The sequence below is a fragment of the Balaenoptera physalus genome, assembly GCF_965194825.1.
Source record: "Balaenoptera physalus genome assembly, chromosome: 1".
In the NCBI taxonomy this organism is placed as follows: Eukaryota; Metazoa; Chordata; class Mammalia; order Artiodactyla; family Balaenopteridae; genus Balaenoptera; species Balaenoptera physalus.
In genome coordinates, this window is record NC_138882.1 from 15,169,392 (window position 1) to 15,191,415 (window position 22,024).

Below are 22,024 nucleotides of genomic sequence, written 5' to 3' on the forward strand. Positions count from 1 at the left end.
TAGCCAAGACATGGAAACAACCTAACTGTCCATCGACAGATGAATAGATAAATGTGGTATATTTATACAATGGAATACTTCTCAGTCATAAAAAAGAATGAAATAATGCCATTCGCAGCAACATGGATGGACCTAGAAATTATCAAACTAAGTGAAGAAAGTCAGAAAGACAATTACCATATGATCTCACTTATATTCAGAATCTAAAATATGACACAAATGAACTTCTCTACAAAGCGGACTCACAGACATAGAGAACAGACTTGTGGTTGCCAAGGGGGAGGTGAGGGTGGGGGAGGGATGGATTGGGAGTTTGGGGATTAGTAGATGCAAACTATTATATATAGGATGGGTAGACAACAAGGTCCTACTGTATAGTACAAGGAACTGTAATCAATATCCTGTGATAAACCATAATGGAAAAGAATATTAAAAAAGAATGTATATATATGCATAACTGAATCACTTTGCCGTACAGCAGAAATTAACACAACATTGTAAACCAACTACACTTCAATAAATTTTTTTTAAAAAGTAAAACTCCAGTCTTCTGCCCATGGGAAAGATGGAATCAGCTGACTGTGGGAAGTTGGGGAGGGGAGCTGGAAAGTTTAAAAACATTCCATGAGTCCCAGTTCCAGCCCCAAGTTGTACTCTTGTTTCCGATCATTCAAGTTTCAGAGTCTCCCTGGAATTTTGTACTTCAGCAGAGGAAACTTGCTTGTTTCTTGGGTCACCCCACCCCGCTACAACACAGAGCAGATTTCTCTTGTGTGTTGACTGAGTCATCATGTATCACCTGCTTTCCAGTTTCTAGAAGGTTGACTCCTTTCATCACCTGATCTCTTTGCCACTCTGTTCTCCTGTGTAGTCGTGTCCTTTTGTCCTCTTTCTAATTTTTGAAAGGTTTTACACGAAATCTAAATGCTTAATCATAAATCTCCCACCTATTGATTCTAAATTCGACTAGGGATGATTGATAAAGAACGTCAACCTAGAGGCCACAAGATAACATCAAAACACAGAAGAAGAGAGCAAGTTGTCTTGAGAAACCCTGTTGATATTTCACCTGCATTTAAGCCACAGGAAAATATTTTAAGGAGCTGTAGTTCCAATAATATCAGCACATGTGTTTACTATGCCCTTGGCTGGTCATTCTTCAGTTTGAAAATGACAATATGATTTCATGAATCATTGACTGAAGATATTCCTTTAGACGTTTGCCCCAACCTCTTACTAGAATGTGGAGTCCTCAGTTTTGTTTGGAGTGCCTAGTATAGAATATGATACCTAGTGGAAGGCCAGTTAAATTTTGGCAGAGAAAAGGAGGAGGTAGGAGAGGAAAGAGGAAAGAGCGAGGAGGGAGAGGGGATCCTTGTTCTCAGTAACTTATTTAAGATCTAGAGACATGTGAACAACGAGACTGCAGGTTTGATTTAACCTACAGTTATTGGAGTTTTGATGTGTGCCGATCACTATGCCATGCACTTTACATATATCCTCTTGTAAATCGCTTGATAATCCTAATAGGTAGGAGATAGCATCTCCAAGTTCAAGTGGAGAAAACCAAGCTTCTGGAAGGATAAGTAAGTTTCCCGAGCTCACAAAGTTAAACTGGTTTTGGAATATACTGGTTTTTCTGATCTCCAAGCTTATGCCTGTAACACAATGCCACCTCAACTCACGAGTCAGAAACGAAACTCAATGTACTATACTTGTCTTTCCTTCACACACACACGGTCACCCAGCACATGAAGAATGTCCCCACAGCACGGCAATCAGCTTGGGGAAAGGAGGATTAGCATCATGTGCAGGTCCATTTTTCATCAGTTTATTTTTAATGACCTTCACATACTGATCAGATCTACTTAAATAGAATAGCCCTGTAGAAACAAACTGTGTCGAACCCAAATTCCTTCTACTACAATTTAAGCCCATGTATTCTCTCTTTATCCTCGGGAGAAAGGGAACATTCCTGATAATCTTACTCCTTTTAATAAGACTGCCACACTTTTGAAAAATTGTAATTTATAGTGTCTCTTACACAGTAGCAAAAAAAAAAAACTCTCACTGTATTCAGCACTGGCCAGCCTCTTACTATTTATGTATTCATTTTTTTATTGGTTTTATACAGTTATCTTTCCCCTGAAGAGCTCCAGGTTCTACAGGAGAACTTTTAAGCAGCAACCATTAATTCAACATAATGAGCCTAACTCTGTCTCCTACAGAAAGAAAGCAGAGTATCATAAACTTAGCCAGAAAAGGATCACTGATCTGAAACTAGTCAAGCCCAATTTATGAAGGCAAAATGCCCAAAGAGAGGCACAGCCAGTGAGAACAAGAGCAGGACTAGGAGCAGAGCCAGAGGGGAGAGTTTTCACTGAAGGGCATCCACGTAAAAGAGAAGCATCGGCTTTCCTTTCCCAGGAAGCTCGTGTGCTGCAGTGAAGGCAGGAAAGAGTGTGGATGCGGAGGTCTGTGGTGGGAAGAAACAGGAATGGATGGGAGAGTGAAGACCGCAGAAGCAAGGATGCAGGAAGGGCGTGTCCTTCAGTAAATACAGCAAACAGAGAAGAGGTAAGAGTGGAAACTGAATGACATCATACCTTCCATGGGGAACCAGGGAGCAGGGGACTAAAGGAAGTCCTGACTTGGACGTTAATCTTGGCATTATCTGTGATTTAAATGCAATCATCAATGGCCAAGAAGATAAACTACCTTACAGTACTCTATTCCTTCATGCAAGCTTTGTTCAAATACAGGTATTAGAGAGAAATTAACTAGATCACATGATTAAGACTACAGTCTCCTAACTTAAAATTCCCACTTGTGAAGAACTTCATTATTAGTGTATGTGTGTGGTCTAGCTAGGAGTCTGGACAACCCAGACACAAATTCTCCAGAGAAATGGAGTCTGTTTCATGGGATTCATATGCCCCAAGTAGACAGAAGACCTTAACCACTCTCAAGATCTTAAGTCTTATGTTACTGATCCTGTTGCCCCTGTAGCAGCCAGCTTAAGGGGCAGAACATCCAATGAAGTTGCCCATATCAACTGCTACTATGAAAGAAAAAAAAAATTGCATGGATTGAGCTGATTTAACTCCCTAAGAAGAAAATCTTCTTTAATCATCTCAGGGAGAATAGTGTCAGAGTTAGAAGGAATATTTTATAAAGCTACTTGGAGTAGGGTGATGGTGCGAGACTGCCCCCCCCACCCTCCGCCGCAAGGGAATACTTGAGAATAAAAGATAGTCATGAAATAGCCTTCTGGGAAGAGTGGGTCTTGTCTTAGGAGGACAAAGCTACAGACAAAGCAGAGAATTTCCTTTCCCACCCTTATCTCCACAGCACCATATGAGGGTTAAAAGATTAAGCTCTAGACTCATAAAGACCTGACTTTGTTTCCAGGCCTTGCTACTTAGTGGTTGCATAACCTCAGAAAGTCACTCAGTCCCAGTTTTTATCATTAGGAAATGGGACTAGTAATAGTATCTGCTTTGTAAAATTTTTGTGATGATGTAATAGGGAAGAAACTTTTGTGTTCTATTACAAGTTAATCACTAAAGGGATGTTGCCTATAAGCTTAAATTATACCTAACGACCCATCTCTGGGAACCCTTCCTCCCAGGTAATGAGCATTAAGCTAAGATACCTTTGCTTGGCTCACAGAAAATATCCTGATCAGGCCCACCTGTGAATGGCTGCAGGGAGTTAGAAACTAATACATCTCCTCTGGAGGCTGACCAGAACTAGGAAGTGTTTGACTTTACTCCCTCCCCTTTTAGTATAAAAGAAGCCTGAATTCTAACCCAGGCAAGACAGTTCTTTGGGACAGTAGTCCACCTTCTTCTTGGTCTGCTGGCTTTCCAAATAAAGTCTCCATTTCCTGCCCCAACAACTCACCTCTCAACTTACTGTCCTGTCGTGCAGTGAGCAGTACAAGCTTGGACTCGGTAATGATGAGTTAGTGAAATAATTCATAGACACCGGTCAATATAATGCATGATTACCTATCAGCACTCAATGAACGTTAGCTTCTATCAGCATCATTATTATTATATTATTAGAGATTCAAACTTTTATCTCTCAGGCAATAAAGTGAAGAAATAACCATACTTCTTGCTTTTTGTGCCCTGTGCCTCAACATCCTTCTATTGTATAAGTGCCTTATTTTCCTCTCAGCACTAATACTTTATTTTTTCGTAGTAACTACAGTTTATTTCAGTGATTATTTGACTCCCCCGCGAGAATATGAACACCAGGTGGACAAGCCTGTATTGCTCACCCTGTATCACCAGCACAGCCAGGGACCCTGCAGATACCAGAACAAGTCTGTTGATTGAGAGAAACAGGCCTGGCACCCAGTGCATACTACATAAATCTGTAATTTGATAGATAGGAGTATAAACAAATGCATCGGTCCAAAGAGTAGTTGGAAACAACTCCATTTTATGTGTCAGTGGCTGTTCTTCTGTACAGGCCATTTCTTATCCAGCGGGGGACATGGAGAGTGGCAGCTGCTTTATTACTGATTGAGAACTGGTTAATGAATTATGACGGCTTAGCATAACGAAGAGGTGAGTAAATTTGAAGAGGGCCAGGTTGATCAGCAGAGTGATTTAAACGTTAGAAAACAGGATTTAGGACGAGAGGCTAAGGGAATTGGGGTTACGTAGCCTGGAGAAGAGTATGGGAGGAGGTTACACAGCACGCGAAGGCCAGCTGTTCTCCATCTTTAGAGACTAATCCATGTAATGAAATGCAGGAGGTGATGTGTTAAATTCACCAAGGGACTGAGGATTTCTTAAACATACATTTACGTTATGGCTTTGGGCAATTCTCAAATTTAAATTACACTAGCGAATTATAGTGGGAAAAAAATCACAATAAAAATAGCTGTAATGAGGTATTTGGGAATACATGTGTGGGTTTAAATTAAGTCAAGTATTAGTCAAAACACAAAATATACAAACAAACCTGAATACCTTAATTGTATATATAGCCCTCACTTAAGTTTGTGGTACGTTCATTATTTCCAAGATAATTATTTAAATTCAGTAAAATTTTGATTCAGTTACGATTCATCACAGGGTTTTTCCCCAGGAAATAAACTAATCTAGAACTTTATGGGTGAAAGAAATAGGCAAAATAATATTTTACATAATCTTGATTCAGTAATGAAAGTACTAGAATTTTATGATTTAGAATAATCATTTTAACTTTCATCGCACTTTACAAAACACGACAATTTTCTCACATTATTTATGCATTAAAACAAACTACAACTTCAGAATGTATCATTTTATGAATCTCTTAGTAAAGGATTATGTTGCAACTTAAAAAATAATCCCCACATGGATAATTCTGAAGCTACATACTTAACAAATGTTTTAGAGTTGAACAGACCTATGCTAGAAATATATGTTCTAATTTTACTCAACTGATAGAATGTTTGCCTTGGTCATTTTCTTCATAAGAATTTCTTTTCTTGCTGATGATTTAGAGTTTGCATGTAGAATGAAATCACATTTTGTTAGATATTTTTTTAAAAGAATTGCTCTCATAAACTGAGTGTATACTGAATGTAAGCACTAAATGTGAATTACTTCTATTTCTTACAACAGTCCTTAAAATAAGCACTACTGCAGTTACTTTCCAGATAGAGAAACTTGTCTTAGATGACAGCACTCGTGACTGGCATCAGTGGCATTTTGTCCAAAGATGTAGGACTCTAGAAGATATGCCAACTACTTTCAACCGTTTATGAAAAATAATTGACTACACACAAGAGTAACAGTAAACTGGGAAAGTTTAAACAATATATTCTATTAACCTGGGATTCAAATTTTAAGTAAAATCTTTACAGAGCTGTTAGAGCCTAGTGGTTAAGACAATGAGCTTTGAAATTAGCTGGCATGGGTTCAAATATTGGCTCCAAATGTTTGCTGTCTCTTAACTAGTTCCACTTCCCCCTCGGTAAGATAGGTTTGGTGAGAGTAATACCTACTTCTTAAAGCTGTTTTGAGAATGAAGTGAAATCCTGACTGCATGCCAGGTGGACAGAAGATGCACAATGATTGTATTGGAGACGCTAAATTACACATTTAATGCAAGACACAGAAAACCCAGTCTTCATCTTTACATAGCAAAACAATGAAATTCTGGGTTTCAAACAAGCATGTATGCCCTTGATATATTATTTTACTATCTCCTTTTTTTTTTTTTTTTGACATTCTTGCACTTTCATTCCAGCTTTGTTCTTGGAAAGGAAGACAGTAAAATGACTGCAGACTCCTGCATCTTTGATAAATGCTTTAATTTGGTATGTTAACTGTCTTGTGGGAGGCTGCTATTTAATAGTACATTTTCAGGAAAGCCTCTCTCTTAAATTAAGTTGTTTATATTTCAAATGCAACATGGCAAAATTCAAGTATATTGTCATTATTCCACAGCCTTAGGAATCATGCCTTCAGATTCTTTGAAAGGATGTTGTTTTGCCTCTTCCTTGCTGCCTAAATGGTCTTAACAGATACAAGAGCACCATCTTTTGGCAAACATGAATCATGAACTTAATTTTTTTTCCTAATGGCTTTCTTTCAACTCCTATCTTGTAGGTGGTCATACTAAAATTGACTCAAATGCAGATGACATTGAAACAGGTACATCGTTAATTTTTTTTTCCAAGTGACTTTAACTTTGAAGGAATGAACCAAGCAACTTCTTTCATTCCTCCCACAATTACTTGAACAATAAATAGCAAGGATATAGTTTGATAATATATTTTGTGGATCCAGAACCCTTGTACCTTTCTGCTCACAATATATATCCATCCAAAAATGCCAGGTTCACGTAAGAGCATTAACTCCCTGATTGCTCTGTCATGCGTGCCCAGATCTTATTGCAGAATTACCCTATATCCTGCCGGTGTCCCCAGAGGATGATCCACTAACCACTGATGCTACTTGGCCCAGAATAACTCCGTTCTAAGTCTACGTGGATTCCAGCCCTCCACCTTTCTCCACAGTACTTGCCACTGCCAACTGCTTCACTGCCACTGCTACTACTGTGACACTTCTACTGTGACACTATGAAAGCTTTTGCTCTTACTATACCCCCAACTATTTAATATTTTAAAAATCAATACAGAAAGCAAAAACACCTAAATTTATATTTATTCAAGTTCTAAGAGGACTCTGAGTTGTACAAATGTAGTAAGATCATCGTGTTTCATGTCTGGAGAGACAATAAAATGAGGGGAAAAAAACCTCTATTTATGTTATACTCTTATTTATGCCTGTGTTTGCATGTAATGAAATATACTGAAGATTATTTGTTCACTGGAAACAAGAACTTTACATTTATTATTTTTAATGTTAAAATATTATAGTACTAAATGTGTGGACCATAATTTCCAGTGGTACAAAATTTTTCCAAATCTTGGAATGTGTTGATGTTTAATGGAAAGGGAAGCATGTGAGACACTAAACCTCTCTCTCTCTCTCTCTCTTTCATTAAATGAAGAAAAAAATTGAAAATTTATTGGGGAAATAACACATAGCTCAATCTATTATTTCTAAGAGTCTGCATGTAATATAGGACGATGATATTAATAGAACAGTACAAATTCAAAGAAGAAAGAAATTCATACTGCCTCCAAAGGGTACATTCACAAGTAAAAATAATATTTTGATTCAAAGACATTTTATGTGATCATCTTAACAACAGGTCTTAGGTCACGGTCTCCAGCTCCACCCTAATATGGAGATTTATGTGCAGCAAGTTCACTGAGGAACACATCTGGTACCGAAACCTCTAGCGGATGGAGGAAGGAGGATTAGGCAGAGGGAGACACAGAACTGTGTTGCAGTCAACAGAGGTCCAAGCCAATCCCTTGGGGAGCTTAGGAGCAGCGACGGCCCCTCAGAGTTGTCCCAAATTTAGCCAAGGGACCGAGGTCCTTGTCTGGCTACGCTGAGTAGCTACTGGATGTGGGCTACCCCCAGGGAGAGGACATAACCTTGTGCAAGGCAGCTCACTCAGACCAAGTGCAAGTCCCAGGGTCTATCAGCAGTCAGTACTCCCAGCAGCTGGCGAATGAATGCTTCTCACCTGGGGGGGGGCAATCTGGGGATGCCCTTCAACATCCACTGCATCCCAATGCGAAGATAAGGAAGAGTTTCCTGTTGTTTATATTCTCGGCCTTAATTTTAGCCTTCCTCACTAATTTGATATACCTTTAAACTCAAATACCACTTTTTACAGAAATTCTTAGACTTACAGTGAATTCTAAGATTATAATGTTAGGCTGACAGACTCTTAGCTCAGAGTGACTTACCAATTACCACGTCTTGAACAGAACAATCGTTACATATTTTAATCAAAGAATAAATTATTGTGGCACTGTATCCAATGCCAGTCTCTTAGTATCACGGTTTCCAAACTATGTGCCACGGCACTCCAGGCACTGCAGCAAACTCACTGGAGAATCATGAGATACTTTTAAAATTCCAAGGAATCAGGCTTCCCTGGTGGCGCAGTGGTTAAGAATCCAGCTGCCAATGGAGGGGACACGGGTTCGATCCCTGGTCCGGGAAGATCCCACATGCCACGGAGCAACTAAGCCCGTGCGCCACAACTACTAAGCCTGCGCTCTAGAACCCGTGAGCCACAACTACTGAGCCCATGCTTCACAACTACTGAAGCCCGCGTGCCTAGAGCCCGTGCTCTGCAACAAGAGAATCCACCGCAATGAAACGCCTGTACACGGCAACGAAGAGTAGCCCCCGCTCGCTGCAACTAGAGAAAAGCCCACGCACAGCAACGAAGACCCAACACAGCAAAAGATAAATAAATATAAAGTGTTTATTAAAAAAAAAAAAATTCCAAGGAATCACAGCAATGTCAGAATGTGAAATACTGCCTCAATGTCGTTCAGTTTTAACATTAGGTTTAAGAAAGGTATCCTCCTCTTGATAATTTATCTCTGTAGAGCTGTGATTTCTGGGGTTAAAAAGCTACTAACATGCAAAAATAAGTGTGGAATGACAAAGGACAGTGGCCAGATCTAATCTAATCATAAGGTTTGAGAAGGTATATACCCAAAAGATGCACACATCCCATTATAAGTAATCGTGGTGAACAAAGAAATGGAAAATAATTTTCTCTCAGTGTAAGCATATTACTTTTTCAAATGGCTTCTGAGTTGTCAGGACATAAATAGGTATTAACACCTGTGGGCACTGTAAAAAAATTACTGAGTCACTAAAGGCGTCATGAACCAAGAAACTTTGGGAACCTTTGATTAACATTCAATCACAGTTGGGAGAAGGATGTTACAGTCGAAGAAGCTACATGTGAAACAGCTCTGCTGTGAGGGATTATCTCATTGATATTTAGATCAACGTGTCTGTTCAGTGCAAGAAGACACTACTATCCGTGTGGAATGGCACAAGATGATGCGGCAGAGACAGACTGGGCCAGCTCTGAAGGACACTATAGACCTATTAACTTGGTATTATTCCCTGAAGGTAATAGTAAGGATTTTAATACAGAGGAGGGACATGGTCAGAGATGCATTCTAAAAAGATAATTCTGGCATCACTGTTAATAACAGTTTAGTACTTTATAAATATTCGAGATGATTTAATGACCCAGGAGAGACATAACAAAGAGCTAAACCAACACACATTTAGGTAGAGTAAGAAGGTCAGACTTTAGATATATAATGAAGAAAGATCAGCCATCAACTGGATATGAGTTATAAGAAGAGAGAAATTCAAGAATGACTACCAGACTTTTGTCTTGTATACTTCAAAGATCAGTCTATGCAACAAGAAAAGGAATGCAGTAGAGGAACATACTTTCACACAAAGACATTGAACTTTGCTTTGGCACATGGAGTATTTAAGCAGAGCTATCTAATAGAGCTACACACAGATCTGGAGCTCCACGTTAAGACCAAACAAGTGATATTTTACATCATTCAAGTGGAAGATGTTACCCTTTCACTTCGGAAGTGGGAAGGGCAAGCGCAGGGGCAAAGGCAAAGCAAGGCAAGGGAGCCATAATCCCTGGGATTAGGTTCAGCTACAAAAAGCAAAAAGAAAATTCCAGAAGAATGCCAATAGTGTAATACTGGGATGACTCCACACCATCATCAGGGACTCAAGCACCTAGTTTTTTGCTCTGTTTCCTCAAGGTCAACTCAAGTTCCAAGATGGCTGTTGGAACTCCAATAATCTCTCATTGGGCACAAAGAGAAAGAGAGCATGCCCGTAATGTTTTAAAGAAAAAGCTACATCCCACGTGACATTTCCTTCACTTACCACTGGCTGGAAGTAAGTCAGATGTAAGGTTACCAATTCATCCAGGTTTGCCTGGGATTTTCTCAGGCTTATTACTGGAAGTCTCACAACCCAGAAACCCCTCAGTCTCAGGGGAGTCAGGATGGTTGGTCACCTTAATCACATGATCATATCCTATGGCAAGGGAGGCTAAAACAAGTAGTTTTTAATCTACTGAACAACAAACTCAGTTAAAAACAGGTTTTGTTGCTAAGGAGAAAAGGAAAAATGGAAATGCAACCAGCACACAGGAAATGCAATAGATCTGGGTAAGCAGCCAGCAATGTCTTCTATAATGGTGATCAGTGATCAAGACTTGGGGCTCATCGGTACTTAAGAGGAATGGAGAAAGAGAAGATCATTAAGGGGACTGAAAAAGTACCATGTGAAATGCAGAGCAACAGCAAGTGAAACAAATTAAAATTCCAAAATATACAAACAGCTCATGCAGGTCTATGTCAAAAAAACCAAAACAACCCAATCAAAAAATGGGCAGAGTAATATTCCATTGTATATATGTGCCACATCTTCTCTATCCATTCATCTGTTGATGGACACTTAGGTTGTTTCCATGTCCTGGCTATTGTAAATAGAGTGGCAATGAACATTGTCATACATGACTCTTTTTGAATTATGGTTTTCTCAGGGTATATGCCCAGTAGTGGGATTGCTGGGTCATATGGTAGTTTTATTTTTAGTTTTTTAAGGAACCTCCATACTGTTCTCAGGGTAAGCTGAGACAAAGCGAGAGAGTGGCATGGACATATATACACTACCAAACGTAAAATAGATAGCTAGTGGGAAGCAGCCGCATAGCACAGGGAGATCAGCTCGGTGCTTTGTGACCACCTAGAGTGGTGGGACAGGGAGGGTGGGAGGGAGGGAGGGAGACACAAGAGGGAAGAGATACGGGGATATATGTATATGTATAACTGATTCACTTTGTTATAAAGCAGAAACTAACACACCATTGTAAAGCAATTATACTCCAATAACGATCTTTAAAAAAAAAGGGCAGATCTAAATAGACATTTCTTCAAAGAAATGGCCATACAGATGGCCAAAAAGCACATGAAAATATGCTCAACATCTCTAATTATCAGAGAAAGGCAAATCAAAACTACGATGAGCTATCATCTCACACCAGTCAGAATGGCCAGCATCAAAAAGTCGACAAACAATAAATGCTGGAGAGGGTGTGGAGAAAAGGGAACCGTCCTACACTGTTGGTGGGAATGTTAATTGGTACCGCCACTATGGAGAACAGTATGGAGGTTTCTTAAAGACCTAAAAATAGAACTACCATATGATCCTGCAATCCCACTCCTGGGCATATATCTGGAGAAAACCATAATCCAAAAAGATACATACACCCCTATGTTCATAGCAACACTATTTACAACAGCCAAGACATGGAAGCAACCTAAATGTCCATCGACAGAGGAATGGATAAAGAAGATGTGGCACATATATACAATGGAATATTACTCAGACATAAAAAAGAATGAAATAGTGCCATTCACAGCAACATGGATGGACCTAGAGATTATTATACTAAGTGAAGTCAAACAGAGAAAGACAAATATCATATTATATCACTCATATGTACAAATGAACTTATTTACAAAACAGAAACAGACTTACACATATCAAAAACAAACTTATGGTTACCAAAGGGGAAAAGTGGAGGGAGGGATAAATCTGGAGCTTGGGATTAACATACACACACTACTATATATAAGATAGATAACCAACAAGGACCTACTGTATAGCACAGGGAACTCTACTCAATATTGTGTTATGACCTATATGAGAAAAGAAGCTGAAGAATGGATATATGTGTAACTGAATCACTTGGCTGTATACCTGAAACTAACACGACATTGTAAATCAACTATACTCCAATAAAAGTAAGTTTTTCAAGTAATTTTACCATCATCTTTATCACTGAAGAGCCTACTAAGCCAACAACAACAACAAAAAAGAATTCACAGGAAAAGAGCAAATTTCAAGAGGAAGTTTTCACCATATAAGCATATGCTACAGATAAAGCCTGAAAAGTATCCCTGAGTTGAGTTATAGCTAAAAAGCAAGACAGCCCTGAGGTTGGGGTGAGGGTGCTCTGGGTGTCTAATCAAGAGAAAGGTTACCAAAAACTGGAAAGAAGCACAGAAGAGGAGGTTAAGGGGCAAATGAAAACAAACCCCACTGACACCAAAACTTTACCCATGTCAATAATTGTATCTAATGCCGATCCTGAGAACAGGCAGGCTTCACTTTTTTCCCAGCTTCATTGAGGTATGATTGACATATAACAGTGTATAAGTTTAAGGAGGTCGAGACGTAATGATTTGACGTATATATTGCAAAATAATTACCACAATGAGGTTAGTTAACCCAACCACTACCTCACATAGTCACAATGTGTATGTGTCGTGTGTGTGTGTGTGTGTGTGTGTGTGTGTGTGTGTGTGTGTGTGTGTGTGTGTATGTGGTGAGAACTTTTAAGATCTACTCTCTTAGCTACTTTCCAATATCCAGAACAGTATGGTCAACTATAGTCACCATGCTGTACATTACATCCTCAGGACTTATTCATCTTCTAAGTGGAAGATTGTACCCTTTGACCACATTCACCCAATGAGTTACTGCCCCACAGCCGTCAGGATGGCTATTATCCAAAAGACAAGAGATGACAAGGACTGGCAAGGATGTGGAGAAAAAGCAACCCTCGTGCACTATTGAGGGGGACGTAAATTGGTGCAGCCACTGTGGAGAACAGGATGGAGGTTTACATTTCTCAAAAGATTAAAAACAGAACTACCATATGACCCAGCAATTTCACTCTGAGCATAGATTTGAAGGAAATGAAATCAGATCCTGAAGAGATCTCTGCACCCCCAGGCTCACCGCAGCTCTATTCGTGACAGCCAAGCCATGGAAAGAGCCCCGGGGTGCTGCACAGCTACCCAGCACTAGTATTTTAGTACTCTCTGAGAACACACATTTTCTTTGCCTTGGAAACCTCATTTCCTCTAACAGAGAGCTTCCTATAATTTAGGTGCTCCATCCTGGCTGCATTTTTCTTCCTGGCAACCTCACAAAGTACTTTATCCATGCCTGCAGTAGGCACTGCCCACTGTCAACATCTGTTCAGTGAAAAAGAAAGATTCAGGGGCTTCATTCCCAAGCTCTCCCGAGTATGATCGTAAGATTCTTGACATGATGTAAAGAGGCAGAGGTTATGGTTTTGATGGCAAATGAGACATAACTTCACTGTAAAAAAAACGGGAGCCCTACCTCCTATTTATTCCAGCTTACTCGCTCAATTACTTCACCACACGGAGTTTACCTTATCAGGATTTGAAGTCCATCGGCCACCCCTATGCTTTCTCCTTATGTACCAGCGTCCCACTGCCTTCACTTCGTTTCCTGTCCAGCTTAGAAGTCACGGCCCATGACATCAACCACACTTTTTTTCAATACCCTTATTTCCCCTATTCTCCTCCTGGCAAATCTCAACCTTGATAAACCCAGTGGCCCAGCGTGTCCATTTCAGCAGTGAAACTCACATTCAACTCTTTGTGGACTCTCTCACCAGTCCTTCACAGAAAGCTACTCAGATCTCAAAAATCAGGCCACTTTCTTCAGTCCCCTGCATTTTTAACTCAGCAGACCATCTCCCCTTCCCACCTCACAGATCAGAGAGACGCCATCAGCTAGGAAGTGCTTCAACCCCAGCACAGCGACAAAATCCTCCTGCCATAATGGAGGAGGTGGCTCTCCTATCTCCCCAGGAATGCACTGAACTCTTTCCCTGACCTTCCTTCTTTATTGACAACTGCCTGCTCCTGTACTCCATCTTTTCCCCTTGTTCACCGGCACCTTCTCACACACAAGCAGGCAAAAATCTCTCCCAATTAAAAAAAAACAAAAATCCTTTCTTGATTGCTTTGTTCCTACCCTCTCTTTACAGTCAAATATCTGAAATAACTTGTTTGTGCTCACTTCCGCAATCTGGATTCTGCTCCACTGAAAAGACTCTCAGCGAAGTCACCCGTGACTGTCGTGTTACTGCTGCCAATGAACATGTTTTAGACCCTTTTTGATTAAACTGTGAATCAGGACACGGTAGGGCTGAAAAGTCAAGTCTGAGTTCAAATCACGGCTTTACCATTTCCTAGCTGTGAGACTCTGGGCAAGTCCGTTACTATCGACTTTTATCTGTAAAATGGAGATAACAATAAGGAAAGTTACCTAACAGAGTAGTTTTGACTAGTAAACGAGAGAAATAATACTCAGTACAGTGGACAGCAAAAATATGTTAAATAAATATTAGTTTGGGTTTGTAATTCTTTTTCTCTCTCCGCTTGATGGGTGACAATTCTCCAGGGATTTCTCACATTTTCACACATCTTGAGAGCAAAGGCACTGAGAGCCTTCCATTCTGGAATCCCTTTTCAAAGATTTTTGTACATGGTATCTTCTTGGAAGATAAAGACTTTGTCCAGGCAGAGGGCAGATTATTCACTGCCCAGTATAATGAAGATAAGTCTCTCGGGCAAAATTGGGCAATTCTGTTTATGGTCCGCATTAAAAGACTGGGGTTTCCTAAGCTCAGAGACCCACAGCTGTGAAACAAACTCACTGTGTGTGTAACATCCACCTAGACCCACTCTCCACTGCCCCCCATGGAGCTCATGGGGGGGGGAGGAAGGAGAACAGATGCAAACATGCACCTCAAGTGGCCTGATCAGCCACAATTAAGTCCTTTGGCTCTGACTCGAGAACCTCATGTCCTTATAGATGGCCAACAGGCACGTGAAAAGGTGCTCAACGTGGCTAATTATCAGAGAAATGCAAATCAAAACTACAACGAGGGATCACCTCACACCAGTCAGAATGGCCATCATTAAAAAGTCAACAAATAATAGATGCTGGAGAAGGTGTGGAGAAAAAGGGAACCCTCCTACACCGTTGGTGGGAATGTAAATTGGTGCAGCCACTATGAAGAACAGTATGGAGGTTCCTTAAAAAACTGAAAATGGAGTTACCATATGAGCCTGCAATCCTACTCCTAGGCGTATATCCAAAGAAAACTCTAATTCAAAAAGTTACATGTGGGCTTCCCTGGTGGCGCAGTGGTTGAGAATCTGCCTGCTAATGCAGGGGACACGGGTTCGAGCCCTGGTCTGGGAAGATCCCACATGCCGCGGAGCAGCTGGGCCCGTGAGCCACAACTGCTGAGCCTGCGCGTCTGGAGCCTGTGCTCCGCAGCAAGGGAGGCCGCGATAGTGAGAGGCCCACGCACTGCGGTGAAGAGTGGCCCCCGCTTGCCGCAACTAGAGAAAGCCCTAGCACAGAAACGAAGACCCAACATAGTAATCAATCAATCAATAAATAAATCTTTAAAAAAAAAAAAAAAAAAAAGTTACATGCACCCTAATGTTCATAGCGGCACTACTTACAATAGCCAAGACATGGAAGCAACCTAAATAATACCCATCGATAGATGAGTGGATAAAAAAGACGTGATATATATATATACATATATATATACATACACACACACACACACACACACAAAATGGAATATTATTCAGTCATAGTATGGAGGTTCCTTAAAAAACTAAAAATAGAACTACCATATGACCCAGCAATCCTGCTGCTGTGCATATATTCTGAGAAAACCATAATTTAAAAAGACACATGTACCCCCAATGTTCACTGCAGCACTATTTACAATAGCCAGGTCATGGAAACAACCTAAATGTCCAAAGACAGATGAATGTATAAAGATGATGTGGTACATATATACAATGGAATATTACTCAGCCATAAAAAGGAATGAAACTGAGTTATTTGTAGTGAGGTGGATGGACCTAGAGTCTGTCACACAGAGTGAAGTAAGTCAGAAAGAGATAAACAAATATCATATATTAACGCATATATGTGGAATCTAGAAAAATATTTCAGATGAACCTATTTCCAGGGCAGGAATAGAGACACAGATATAGAGAACGGATGTGTGGACACGGGGGGGAAGGGAAGCATGGGATAAATTGGGAAATTAAGTTTGACATAAATACACTACCATGTGTAAAATAGATAGTTAGAAGGAACCTGTGGTATATAGCACAGGGAGCTCAGCTCAGTGCTCTGTGATGACCTAGATAGGAGGGATGGGGGTGGGATGGGAGGGAGGTCCAAGGGGCAGGGGATATATGTATACATATAGCTGATTCACTTCCTTGTACAGCAGAAACTAACACAACATTGTAAAGTAATTATACTCCAATTTAAAAAAAAGAAATAATGCCATTTTCAGCAACACAGATGGACCTAGAGATTATCATACTAAGTAAAGTAAGTCAGAAAGACAAATATCATATGGTATCACTTATGGTGATACCAAATACCAAATATCATATGGTATCACTTATCACTTACCACTTAATCATCTTAAAAATGATACAAATGAACTTATTTACAAAACAGAAATAGATATAGAAAACAAACTTATGGTTACCAAAGGAGATAGCAGGGCAGGGGTTGGGGGAGAGATAAATTAGGAAGTTGGGATTAACATATACATACTACTATATATAAAATAGGTAAACAACAAGGACCTACTGTATAGCACAGGGAACTATACTCAGTAACCTGTAATAACCTATAATGGAAAAGAATCTGAAAAAGTATATACATACATATGTGTATAACTGAATCACTCTGCTGTACACTTGAAACTAACACAACATTGTAAACTGTAAATAAACTATGTTTAAATTAAAAAAATAATAATAATCTCATGTCTTCTCTCAGTGTCCTTGAAATTGTGGCAGACTTATTTGTTAGCTTGCAAATAGAGTAAAACCTCAGACCCTTCATGGTTCTTGACATTCTCTGACATATCCCGAGTTCGGAACTTGAAACCATCTTCATCCTGAAACCCTCTGCCCTTGGCCTCCATTATGCTCATCTCCTGCACTCTCACACCTTCTTACTCCTAAATTGATCATGCCTGCGTTGTTGGTGTTCTTCAGAGTCTGTCTCTCTTTCCTGCTCCACCTTAATCCTTCCACGCTTGCCTGAAATCTCCTCTCTCCCTCCATGGCTTCAGTTAACACCTCCACGCCAATGGCCCTAAACCTATATCCATAGTCCAGATCTTTCTCCCAACCACCAAAATATTTATCTGAGTGGTTGCTAGCCACTCTCACTTGAATATCTCATTGTGCGTAAAACCCAGCATAAGGAAAACTGAATTCACCATTGTCTCTTGAAAATTTGCTCCTGCTTTAGTTTTAGTAAGAGAGCTATCTCCCCTACTGTTTCCCAGGTTAGAAGATGGGTGCCATCCCTTTCACTCACCCCCACCGTCAATCACCAAGCTCCTTATGCTTCCCAAGTAGGTCTGAATATAATCATTTCCACTATCTACACTGACATCATCATAAACCAAACCACTGTTCGAGTCTCCTGAACTGTTTCCTCTTCTTTCCTCTTCCAACCCATTTATCACATAGAAATACAGTAATCTTAACCTTTAAACTTGTTTAAAATATTTCTAAATGGCTTCTCATTGACTTTATGTCAAAATCCAATCTCTTAGAATTGACTTCCAAAATCCAGAGCCCTGCTCATTGCTTCTACCTTTTCTTTCAAGATCCTACTCCTCAGTCATACAGTATATCCCTGGGCTCCATAGATATGTAAAGCTCTCTCTCACCCCAGGCCACTGCCCATGTTGTTTCTTCCTGGGGTTGCCAGGTGTCCAGTATTTAACTGGACAATCTATTCCTACCTTGTCTTATCCAGAAAATCGAAATTAGATAATGGATGCATATGTTCATTCCTTATCATTAAACAATTTCTTTAATGTGCAACTATGTTTTGATAATGAACCTAAGTAGTTAGAGATACTTTATGATTAATATGTAAACAAAATATTACAATACTGCCCCAAATTAGTTTCCTATCAGTCTAAGGGGAAAAGTAGGGGCTGGTCTTTAGGGCAGAGTCATCTCCTATTCTGGAAGGGTTCAGGGTGATGAGCTCTCTTGGTCACACAGATATATGCCCTATACTCAAAGTACTTTAGGGGTTCAATGTCACATACATAAGAGTATTAAGTAATATTATTTAAAAGATGATGGGGAGGGGGGTCTTCTGCTTCTAGGTATCATGGAGCAGCTGCTACCTGACTAATCTATCCACCAGAATGAAACAAAACAGAATGAACAAAAAAACCCAGCTACTAGAAGACATCAGAAAGTAGCAAAAGACAGCTTGAGTGACCAAAATTCCAGGGAAAAGGGAAATTCACAGAAATAAGTCATACATGTGCCAGGGCTTTTGTCCATAGAGGTATATGTTCATTTGAAGTTTTGGTCATAGGGACATACCAGAAAGAAGTAGCCTACAGTTTGGAAGTATCTCACTAGACTGGGAGGGTGAGGGGGGAGAATGAATTAAGGACTATAAGGCAGACAGAATTTGAGAATTCAAGATGCTGGAGAAAAAGAGAACTACAAATATGTGAAACCAAAATCTAAATGAAATTGCTCCTAGAAGCACTGGTCAACTCCTAATTTCACATGTACAAGGACAGCTGCGAAAAGCCAACAGAAAGTAACTTTAAGAGCACAAAGAGCCAAACGGAAATATTAGCAACTTCCCAGGATTGGACATGGAGTTCAAGATCACCTGATGGTGGTTGAGAATCTGCCTGCTAATGCAGGGGACACGGGTTCGAGCCCTGGTCTGGGAAGATCCCACATGCCGCGGAGCAACTAGGCCCGTGAGTCACAACTACTGAGCCTGCGCGTCTGGAGCCTGTGCTCCGCAACAAGAGAGGCCGCGATAGTGAGAGGCCCGCGCACCGCAATGAAGAGTGGCCCCTGCTTGCCGCAACTAGAGAAAGCCCTCGCACAGAAACGAAGACCCAACACAGCCAAAAATTAATTAATTAATTAATTAATTTTTTTTAAAAAGTAACAAATGTTCAAGTACAATTGGTGTCTAAAAAAAAAGATCACCTGATGAAGAAGGGTTATGATAGACACCCCAGCCACTCAGTAAAGACCCATAAAGGGCTAAACCATAAGAATAAGGCAGACTCAAAAAGGATTTGACTAAAGATGATCAGACTGCCTTCTTTTTGCCTGAGAAAAAAATCAAATCCTCTCCGGAAGAAGGAAGTATTACCTGAAGATTTTAAAACTGTCAGCACACTATGTCCACCATTCAATCAAAACTTATTAAGTACACCTAGAAGTAGACTAATTGACCACAATTAGAAAAATAAACAGTAAATACACACAGACTCAGAGGGAGTACAGATACTGAAGTTACGAGACATGGACTTTAACTATATAATGTGCTTAAGCAAATAGACTAAAGTAACTATTTAATATGTGCCAGAAAAACTGATGGAAAATTTGGACCTGTGCACTAGAGAACCAGAATCTATAAGAAAAATCATCGAGTAGAAATCACAGAACTGAAAAAAAATAAATTAAAAAAAATAGCAGAAAGGATACAGGGTTAGTAAACTGGATGAAAAATCTGACAGAAATAGACCTAAGCTCAAAGAGATTAGAGGGTATAAAATACAGAAGAGAATTTAAAAAACACATGAGTCAGGATGAACAGGTATAACATACATGTAATGGGAGTTCCAGAAGGAGAGAAAAGGATTAGACAGAAGCAATATTAAGAGACTTTGCCTGAAAATTTTTATAAAACTGATGAAAGATATCTAGTCTCAGATTTAAGAAGTTACGTGAACCTCAATCAGGACAATAATAGGAAAACCATACTTTTTTTAAAAAATGGGCAAAAAGATTGAACAAACTCTTCCCAGAGTTGTACACCCAGTGGCCAACAGGCATTTTACCATGGCCAGCAAGGCTCCCATGGCTTGCCCAAGTCACCGTCTCATAGCTGATTTCCTACTATTCTCCATCCCAACCACGACCCTTCTTTCCATTCTTGCAACAAATCCAAACCCATTTCTGCCTTAAGCTTTGCCTAGAAGCTTCTCCCTTTGTTTGGAATCTACTGCCCCACATCTTCATGGGACTGACTCCTCAAGATTTAGAGGCAGCTCCGTATCAATTACCCACACTAACTCGATTCCTTCCCCAGTCTCTCGCTCTCTCTCTCTCTCTCTGTGTCACATCACACGATTTAATTTCTTCATAGTACTTCCGCTGTTTAATATCAGCCTCTTTCTCTTTTTTTGGCTTTGGAATGTGAAAATTTTATTTAATTGAGGTATGACTGACATAACATTATATTAGTTCCAGGTGTACAACATACTGATTCGCTATATATATATATTGCAAAATGATCACCATGATAAACCTAGTTAACACCCATCCTCATACAGTTACAAATTCTTTTCTTGTGATGAGAACTTGTAAGATCTGCTCTCTTAGCAACTTTCAAATATGCAATAAAGTATTAGTAACTATAGTCCCCATTATCAGCCCCTTTCCTTACTTGATTTTTCATTGAGTGGCTCTCCCCAAGCATCTAAACCCCATTTGTGCAAAGATTTTGTCTGTCTTGTTCACCACTGCATCTCAGAGCCTAAAAGAATACCTGACATGTGATACATGCTCAGTATTTGATGGTTAAATAAATGAACAAATGGATGGATACACACATCATACAAACCACTGATTTCGGGACTTCCCTGGCAGTCCAGTGGTTAAGACTTCACCTTCCAATGCAGGAGGTATGGGTTCGATCCCTGGTCGGGGAGCTAAGATCCCACGTGCCTCGCGGCCAAAAAGCCAAAACATAAAACAGAAGCAATATTGTAACAAATTCAATAAAAACTTTAAAAATGGTCCACATCATGGGGGCTTCCCTGGTGGCACAGTGGTTAAGAATCCGCCTGCCAATGCAGGGGACAAGGGTTCGAGCCCTGATCCAGTAAGATCCCACATGCCGCGGAGCAACTAAGTCCATGCGCCACAACTACTGAGCCTGCGCTCTAGAGCCCACGAGCCACAAATACTGAGCCCACGTGCCACAACTACTGAAGCCTATGCACCTAGAGCCCGTGCTCCGCAACAAGAGAAGCCACTGCAATGAGAAGCCTGTGCACAGCAACAAAGAGTAGCCCCCGCTCGTCACAACTAGAGAAAGCCCACGCACAGCAACGAAGACCCAACGCAGCCAAAAATTAATTAATTAATTAATAAAAATGGTCCACATCAAAAAAAATCTTAAAAAAAACCACGGACTTTATGCGCCAAGACATGTAATTATCTTCACATATTGATCCTTAGAGAGATTTCCTTAGAATGTTCTCTTCCTCTCTTCTACTTATCCAGTCCCCTCAAGGCCCAACTGTATTTTTGTACCTGCATAATGACTGTGACTAATTCCACCATCACTAATTTTTGTATTTTCTGACTTCAAACAGCCTGAGAGCTTTTCTGTACAGTGTAACATTTCACTGTATATTCTTCACTTACTCAAAATTAAAATTTCCATTACTTGCTTGCACAAGAGACTAAAAACTCCGTGAAAGCAGTCCTTTTCATATCTGTTACTGTAGATCACATTTTATCAAGCAATATTCATTGATTTATAGATTAGTGGATGAATTTAACATAGTATCAATAGATTAAAAGTGGAAACCTGACAATAACAATTTA

General features: G+C 40.0%; 1 long non-coding RNA gene across 1 annotated transcript; it reads left to right on the top strand.

The window, feature by feature from the left end:
* Positions 1–5,896: 5,896 nt before the first annotated feature.
* LOC309644693 lies at positions 5,897–15,776 on the top strand. Its single transcript, XR_014254558.1, has 2 exons — positions 5,897–12,803; positions 12,846–15,776. It is a non-coding gene; the product is annotated as an uncharacterized lncRNA (long non-coding RNA).
* The last annotated feature ends 6,248 nt before the right edge of the window (positions 15,777–22,024 follow it).